General features: G+C 36.1%; 1 long non-coding RNA gene across 1 annotated transcript; it reads left to right on the top strand.

The window, feature by feature from the left end:
• The first annotated feature begins 5763 nt into the window (after nt 1–5763).
• On the top strand, nt 5764–7342 carry LOC116653521 (uncharacterized). Its single transcript, XR_004307562.2, has 2 exons — nt 5764–5830; nt 6958–7342. It is a non-coding gene; the product is annotated as an uncharacterized LOC116653521 (long non-coding RNA).
• The last annotated feature ends 1079 nt before the right edge of the window (nt 7343–8421 follow it).

Below are 8421 nucleotides of genomic sequence, written 5' to 3'. Positions count from 1 at the left end.
GCTCAGAGTTGTCTTCATTTCTGCAGCTGTAAAAAGCAACTAGAAAATATATAGAGACAATGCAGGAAAATAAAGGTTACAGTTTATATTCCATATGACTTAGATGTACAGCCCAGGGAGTTCTCTTAAGTTTACAGTCGTAGACATGGGAAATAAATAAATAAATAAATAAATAAAACAGTGAAGAAAAAAATTCTGTAAAAGGCAAGTCCCTTTTCAAGAGTTGCGGAAGAAGAGCTCTTTACCTGAAGAACAGAGGGACTTGCCTTTTTAAAGTTTGAGTATCTTGATTTATTTGAAGTAGGAAATAGGAACAAAGAAGGTCTAATTCAATCATTTCAGTGTCAGAAAGCAATTTCAAAATGTAGAAGGTAGTATTACTAAAATGGTTTGCAAAGTTCTGCCAGTGTTTGGTACTGACAGCTAGTAAGTTGTTACTTTTTTTAATATAAGGTCACATTCTTCATGGGTAAATTCATAACTTTTTTTTCCCTAAAATTCTAACTGAAGTATTGTTGAAAAACTTCAAATAGTTCAATATATGAAAAATAAATATACAAATTGAGAGATAAGTTACAAGTGAATTAATTACAACTCCCTGTTTACAGATTTTATAGATTTTTGTTTTGTTTTTAAACTAAATGATGATCTTTTATCTTCTCTCCAAGATATGAGCAGTATAAAGCACCACAACACTAAAGTATGGACACAATACAGATATTATTTGAAACTAATTATCCTGGTATTAAGGATATGAGTCTGGTCTTAGAAGTCTATGGATTTTGACAATGGAGTCACTAATCTCAAATGTTATATTTAAAAGGAGGGAAAACAGTCAGAAATAAGGCAATGTACTGTTAGAAAGTGAATCTGTTATAAACTCAAATAGATTATATCCATAAAGAAGGGAGTGAAAAATAAGCAATATTTTTATTATCTTCAAAGAAAACCAAAACAAAATAGCTGATTGGAGATTCAAGATTGAATTTACGGTGTGGAATTTACAATCAGTAAATATTTCATATTTTATGGTTTACAGCTGTGTTTAAATAAATCTATCTAATTACATTGTAGGCAGCTTTGTAATCACAGGCTAATCCTGTTTGCCTGCCTAGAACATGATAACAACAAGCTCCATTGGGTTATTAAGATTTACAAACGTAGCAGACTCTGCATTTATCCCGAAGTTCCTTTCTTTCCTTTTTCTACTAAACGTGATTGACTTTCTGCTTCAAAAGAATTGTGTTTATGACCTTAAACTGAAAGTAAGAAAGATAAGTTAATTCCTGACACCTTCCCACAAAGACCAGGCCATCTGGACACTTTATAACTGGTGCTTCTGGGACTTGGAGCCTAATTCTGGCCCAGACACTGTTCTGTGTGGATGACTCCATCAGTCTGTGCAACTGCGCTTTGCATTAATTGAAGGGACTCAAAAAGGCCAAGTACAGCAATTAGTCAGTTGGTCATGCAGAAAAGAGAGTAGTGGCTTAATGCCACTGAATGTTGAATGCACAGATGTACAGCACCATCAACTTTTGCTCTCTGTGGTACTCTGCTAATCTCTGGCAGGTAGAGCAAAGATTTGTCTTAGTCCAGGTTTTCAGACTCCTGGAAACAACAATATAAATTTTACATCCACCTGGGAGAGAAAATTGTGTGTTTGAATGACCTGAAAGGAAGCCATATCAGCATAAAATTATCAGAATAGTAAAAATGCCAGATGGGCTAATTAGACTTTGAGATTCCAGTCTGAGCTTTTTGTTCTCTCTAGCAGGAACTTGCATATACAATAGAAGCTATGATAGTTATATATGGTTTTAATTTTAGATGCTTGCTTTTTAGAAAAATTCTTCTTTACTTTGTACGTGATGACCTTTTCACATGCCTGTTTATTCTGATGTAGTGATTAGTGAGGCCAGAGATTATCAGAATTGTTATCTAATATTGTCTGTAAAGGTACGAACATGTCTGTTGTGTTCACTATGTTCACTGAGTAGTACATCTAAATTTGGGAGACAAAGGAGTGATAATGAAAAAAGGAATGTTTTGGTGAATGTGTTTTGGTCTGCTTTTGGTTTGTTTTGTTTTGTTTTTTAAAATGCATCTTTGGTGGCTGAAATATGTACCACAGTGCTAAACAGAGAAGGTTGACTAAAAAAATATAGGAAAATTGCATTGCACTGGAACGTGAAATTCCTAGACTGAACCTTCTTTCCAAAAAAACTGAATTTTGGCTCTAAGTAGAATCACTGTTATGTTTTCCAGGAATTTTTAAACTGAAATCATGGTTCCGTTAGGCCATCATTTTCAGTATTAAGTTTTAGCTAAATTATCCTAAATTTCACTGAATGTAAAAGCAGTGTGCATCTGTCACATTGCAATACTTCAATTGCCTTCACTCATAGTCCTTACAGAAAAAACAATAATAGTAAAAAGTCTGGAAACCTACAGTTCTAAATTTTCTTTGAAGAAAAATGTTGCTGACTATTTTTGTAGGTAATATTTTAGTCATTTTACTTCAATGATGGCAAAATAATGCTGAAGTTTAGACTGGAGTAAGTCATTGTTGATATAATTCTGTCTATATTGCTTCACTCCAGCTATGGATTGAATTTAGAAAATTCATCTTCAGATTCATATTATCCTTTCTTTTCCTGTGTAAGCATCTGAGAAATCGAGAGTTTAAGACCCTGGAGAACCTGTGTTGGAAATACTGTCTTATGCAGCATCATTTACTGAAACACAAAGATTTTTCCTACTTGTAGCATTCCTAAATTATCATATGATGCACTCTGTACATGAAAATAAATGATGTTATTTTAAACTTCAAATATTAACATGAATGAACAATCTATAATTTGTTATTGACTTATTCTAACTATCTTTGCATGCTCGGTACAACATTTAAAAGCAAGAAGAGAAAATTAAACAAGTGATCATGATCATACATATAGAATGCCCCAAAACTAATGCCTCCCATTTCTTTCCATGGAAACTACAAGAGACACAAAGAGCGCAATGACTACTGAGCAAATTCTCAATTACAAAACACTAGTTTTCATCTTTCTTGCTGCCATTAGATATGCATTTTTGCCAGCAAGGAAAAAGAGCCTGCATGCTGCACTTGTAAAACTCTGTGTGGCCATACCGGACGAGGTTTGTCTTTCACATTGCTCTCACCACTGCTGAAATTCACCAACACATTGTACTCACATCCTCTATTTGTTTGGTGTCGGTAAACATAATGCAAGCATTAATGAAAGTCAAAGGATGACATTTTTTCTGCATGGAAGAATTCAGTTGTTACAGTTCAATATTAATTCAATGAATTTCAATTGAATTTAGTTCCATTTCAGTTTTGCAGAGGGACCTGGATAGACTGGATTGATGAGCCAAGGCAAACTGTATGAGTTTCTGTAGGGCCAAGTGTCAGGTCCTGCATTTTGGTCACAACAACCCCAGGCAACCCTACAGGCCTGGGGAAGAGTGGCTGGTAAGTTGCCTGATGGAAAGGAACCTTGGTGTGCTGATGGAAAGTCAGCTGAACATAAGCCAGAAGCGTGTCCACATGCCCAAGAAGGCCAATTGCATCCTGGATTGTGTTGGGAATGGTGTGGTGATCAGGACTAGGGATGTCATCCTGCCCCTGTACTCTGCACAGGTGAAGCCTCACCTTGAGTACTGTGTTCAGTTTTGGGCATCTGAATTCAGAAAGGACATTGAGGTGTAGGTCCAAAGAATAGCAACATGGCTTGTGAAGTTCTTGAAGAATATGCCCTATGAGGAGTAACTAAAAGAACTGGGGCTGTTTTGTCTGGGGAAGAAGAGGCCAAGGGGAGACCTTATTGCTGTCTTCAAATAACTGAAAGGCAATTGCAGCAAGAGAGGGATTGGTCTCTTCTCACTGATGACAGGTGTCAGGATGAGGGGAAATGGCCTCATGTTGCACCGGGGTGGAGCTTAGGTTGGATATCAGGAGATTATTTTCAGAAAGGGATGCTAAGCACTGGATTAGGCTCCCCAGGGGGGTGGTTGATTTGCTATGACTGAACGTGTTTACAAACAGTCTGGATGTGGTGCTCAGGGACATAATTTAGAAATGGGTTGTTAAAGTTAGTGTAGTATGGTTAGGCTGTAGTCAGACTTAATGATTTTTAAGATCTTTTCCAAATGAGCAATTTTATGATTCTATGATACACTGACACAGCTTTCATTCATATGTACTTCCACATCAGACATGATTTTTTCAGACTGTCCCTCTGCTACCATCTGTCACACAGCAACTGACTTTAACAGAATATTGGTGGGAAGGTTCAACGTCTACTACCATACAACCAACATCCGCCTCTGACATTTTGAGTCATTGTTATGAAATAGGAGGCATTACTGTTGTATTATCCCTCATTTTTTGTTGATAGCTATAGAAGAAATAAGGTCAAAACTAATTCTGTAGAACTAAAGTGACATATACAAGAATTCAAAGTACTGTTCCAGTTTGATGCTATAGGCTTTACCATTTCTCACCTGCTTTGCTTATTTAATTTGCTTGAGCAGGATGGAAAATCAAATACCCTGGAGAAAAACATTCAGAATGCTCATCATCATGCAAAATTTCAGTGGGAGCAGTACTTATTTATTTAAGAGAATTTCTGGGCATTATATGTGGCATTTTTCATCCCTATCTTATTAACGTAAAGGACAGAGCCAAGAGCACAAAGTGCTGTGATATGTGACGTGATTAAAAAAACACAAAATTTCCACATCTCACAAGCTCTCAGAAATTGAAAGTTCCTAGTCCATCTCTTTTTTTTTTCTTTTTTAAAAAAAAAAAAATTATTTATTTATTTATTTATTTATATCCCTAGCACATAGTGTATGTTTAAGTAAATGTATCAGTTGCTTTGAATGGATAACAAATAATACTGGAAATAAATTTAGACTTTGATTGCAGTATACTTTACCATCAAAAATTCATAAAGAGGGGGCAAGTTATTTCTATAATTTAAAATTTATATTAATCTTCAGTAATTAATCCTCTTTATCAAAGTGTAACAGTTGCCATGAAATGCCTGATTTTTTTTTTTTTTTTGAGATGGAAATGAGTAAAATTTTTTTTTTTTTTGTGGGGCAATGAGCACTTAAGGTAGCCTACCATTATATTCGTTTCATTTTTTAATTCTCATTTTCTGTGTATATTTGCCAAATTTACTTTCATGTTTACAGTTTAAAATATTCAACATTGAATCATAGAATATCCCAAATTGAATATCCCTCACCTTGAAAGTCTCCAGGGATGGGGCATCAGCCACTGGGCAACCTGTTCCAGTGTCTCACCACCCTTGCTGCAAAAGACTTTTTCCCAATATCCAATGTAAATCTAGCTTGAAACTATTTCCCCTTCTTCCCCCCCCCCCCGACCCTGCTAAAGCGTCTGTCCCCTTCTTTCATGTAGATCTCCTTTAGATATTGAAAGCCTTCTATCAGGTCACCTTGTTGCCTTCTCTTCTCCAGGCTAAATTTCTGTAATTTTTAAGTAACTCTAAATGCGGCAACCGCAAATTAATGCTGAAGTTAATAGGAGGACTAAGGTTACATAAGAAAATATTTCATTGGCAGCTATCAGTCAATACCAGTGACTGTTAAATATAAAGACTATCTTGCCGGGGAATCCTAGCCATACAAATACTTACTTTTCAAGTGACTGGAACTTTGGTGGTCACCAGAGGCATTATTGTTACATCACTGATGCTGTGAGTTCTGAAATGACAAGGCTGACAGATCTGCCATGATATGCCAGATGTCTGAGTGATTCAAGGATAACACAACAGTAAGTACTGTATTATTTCCTTTATTTATCATAGTCAGTACTCTACAGATACATCCACTCTCTGAACCCCTGGAGATTTCTTCACATCCAGCTTTTCATCCACCAGAACCTCTAAGTCCTTCCCAGCTCCAATAAGTTCTTCTCACAGTTTGTATACATAGCTGGGGCTGCCTCAGTCCAACTGCAACATCTCACAGCTTTCACTTATTCTGAGTCTGCTTTGCCCATGACAGTAGTTGCTGAGTAATTTCTCAGACAGAAGAGAGATACTTATTCCCTGCCCCTATGTCCTTATTTCAACTTATGAGTGTTTTGTCATCATATCTTCTTTCTCTTTCCTTTTGAGGAGTGGGAGTGAGAAAGTGGCATGGTGGTGTTTAGCTACTTACTAATGTGAAGCCACCATAGGTGTACAAGGTCACGAAGACTAAATAATAAAGTTCTAGACATGGTTCCTAAATCTCAGAGAGATGAAATTGCAGGCAACAGGGAAATGATGTTTACCTAGCACCTAAGATAAACAAATAATTGTTTCTTTTTCACTATTAGGAATTAAATTCTGTGTTATTGCTTTAAAAGCCATAGGGGTTTTAGGAAGTTCAATACAGTGCTAGCTTGAGAAAAGATTCTTCTTGGAAGGTCTCACAAGTGTGTGTGAGTGTAAAGATCCCGGAATGAACAAGATGATCCACATTAAAACATGTAGATTTTTTTTTATGTGTTCATCCAAAATTTGAGACTAAGACAGTAACTTGACAAAATTATGATAGTATTATTTGGAAAATGCTGCATTTAGTAGTACTTAGATTAGGGATTATTTCCATTGTGGGTTTCAATATTTATATAGTAAATAAATATAGAGCTTTAATTAGTCTTTATAGTACTAATAACTTAAATTTACTTACACAAATAATTATTTCATAAATATATTAAAAACATTAAAAATAATTGTGTGCAATTAGATACTTCACTTATGATTAATTGGATTAATTGGGTTTTAAAGTCTTGTAAATTAGACATCAGTTTCTTGTGGAAAACTAAATTTCCTTGTGACATGAAAAGTGATAATAAATTTTTAGCTAAATGTACATAAACAGCCACACAGTAACTATTGTGTGATGTTGAAGGTCTTGAGTAGTAATCAGAAGAATGAAGATCATTTGAAGGCCAGTCACCGTGTGCACCAAGGATTGATACTGAGGCCAACAGTGTTTAACTTCTTCATTAATCACTTAGACAATGTGGCAGCATGCACCCTCAGTACTTTGGCAGATAATACAAAACTGGAAGGAGTGTCTGACAATGGGTGTGATGCCGTTCAGAGGGACAGGCTGGAGAGCTGTACAGGCAGGAATTTCAATTCATCAAAAGTGAAGTGCACATTTCCAGGGAAATTCCTGGTGTGGAATAACCCTGTGAGCCAGTAAATGTTTGCGGCTGATACTCTGTAAATAAATTTCACTGAAAAAGGACGTGAGGCACTGAAGGAAAACAAGTTGACCTGAAACCAGAGATGTGCCTCTGTGGCATGGATGGCTAAAAGCATCCTATGTTGCATTAGAATGGGTATTTCTAGCAGGTCAAAGGAGTTGATCCTTTCCCTCTACTCAGCATCAGTGAGTCCACAGCTACATCGCCCAGAGCACCTCAGCATAAGAAGCAAGTCCAGTAAAGTGCCACTAAGATGATAAAAGAACTGGAACAGTTTTATGAGAAAAGACTGAGAGAACTCTTCATCCTGGACAAGAGAAGGCTCACAGTGATCTGCATGTATAAATATCTGATTTGGGGGTTGAAGGAGTAAAGAATTTGGAGGAAGACCATTCTCAGTGTTATCAAGTTAACAGACAAGAGACAATACTCAAATTTTAAAACAAAGAAATATCAGTAAAACATAAGAACAAATGAACTGTTTATGATTAATGTGATCAAATGCTGAAATAGGTTGTTCAGTGAGACTATAGAGTCTCTATCCTTGGAAATATTCAAAACCTGATTGGATATTTTCTTGGACAGTCTGCTCTAACTGATAATGTTTTGAGCATGGTGTTAGACTTGAATGATCGTCAGAGGTTCCTGATTAAAGAACTCTCTCTACTATTCTGTAGCTTATTGTACCTAACTTCAAGCTTTCTTTGACGACTATCAGATGCCTTCCACTTAAAAACCTACATCATTTTATTCTCATCCTGAATGGTTTGTTTAGTGCCAAATGCTGAATTTCTATGTAAAGGTGAAGCGTGAGTTGAAAATTGTGTTTATGAGTATCAAACAGATTTCCTTGCACTTTGTATTCATTTTTATTACAAAATAACTCTTCAGAGAATGCTTCCAGATGAGAAATGCTTCCATTGCACTCAAAGCATCATATGTGTGGATTGTACTGTGACTAAATGATAGTAACAGTAGACAGAATTTCAAATATTAATCAAAATGTTATGCATCCTATGGGAGACATAGCAGTTCAGACATTAACTCACAGTCCAGTGGCCCTTGAGAAAGAGCTTAGATCTCTAGAAGCAGAATCACAACAAAGATGCAAACAGGTGAATGCCTTTCTGTGGGATTTTACAAAAGGAGTGAGAACGATA

Source organism: Coturnix japonica, chromosome 1 (assembly GCF_054131305.1).
Source record: "Coturnix japonica strain WE chromosome 1, WE-NBRP24, whole genome shotgun sequence".
Taxonomy (NCBI): Eukaryota; Metazoa; Chordata; class Aves; order Galliformes; family Phasianidae; genus Coturnix; species Coturnix japonica.
Note: the sequence above shows the minus strand (reverse complement) of the source record. Positions and strands in the feature narration are given on the sequence as shown.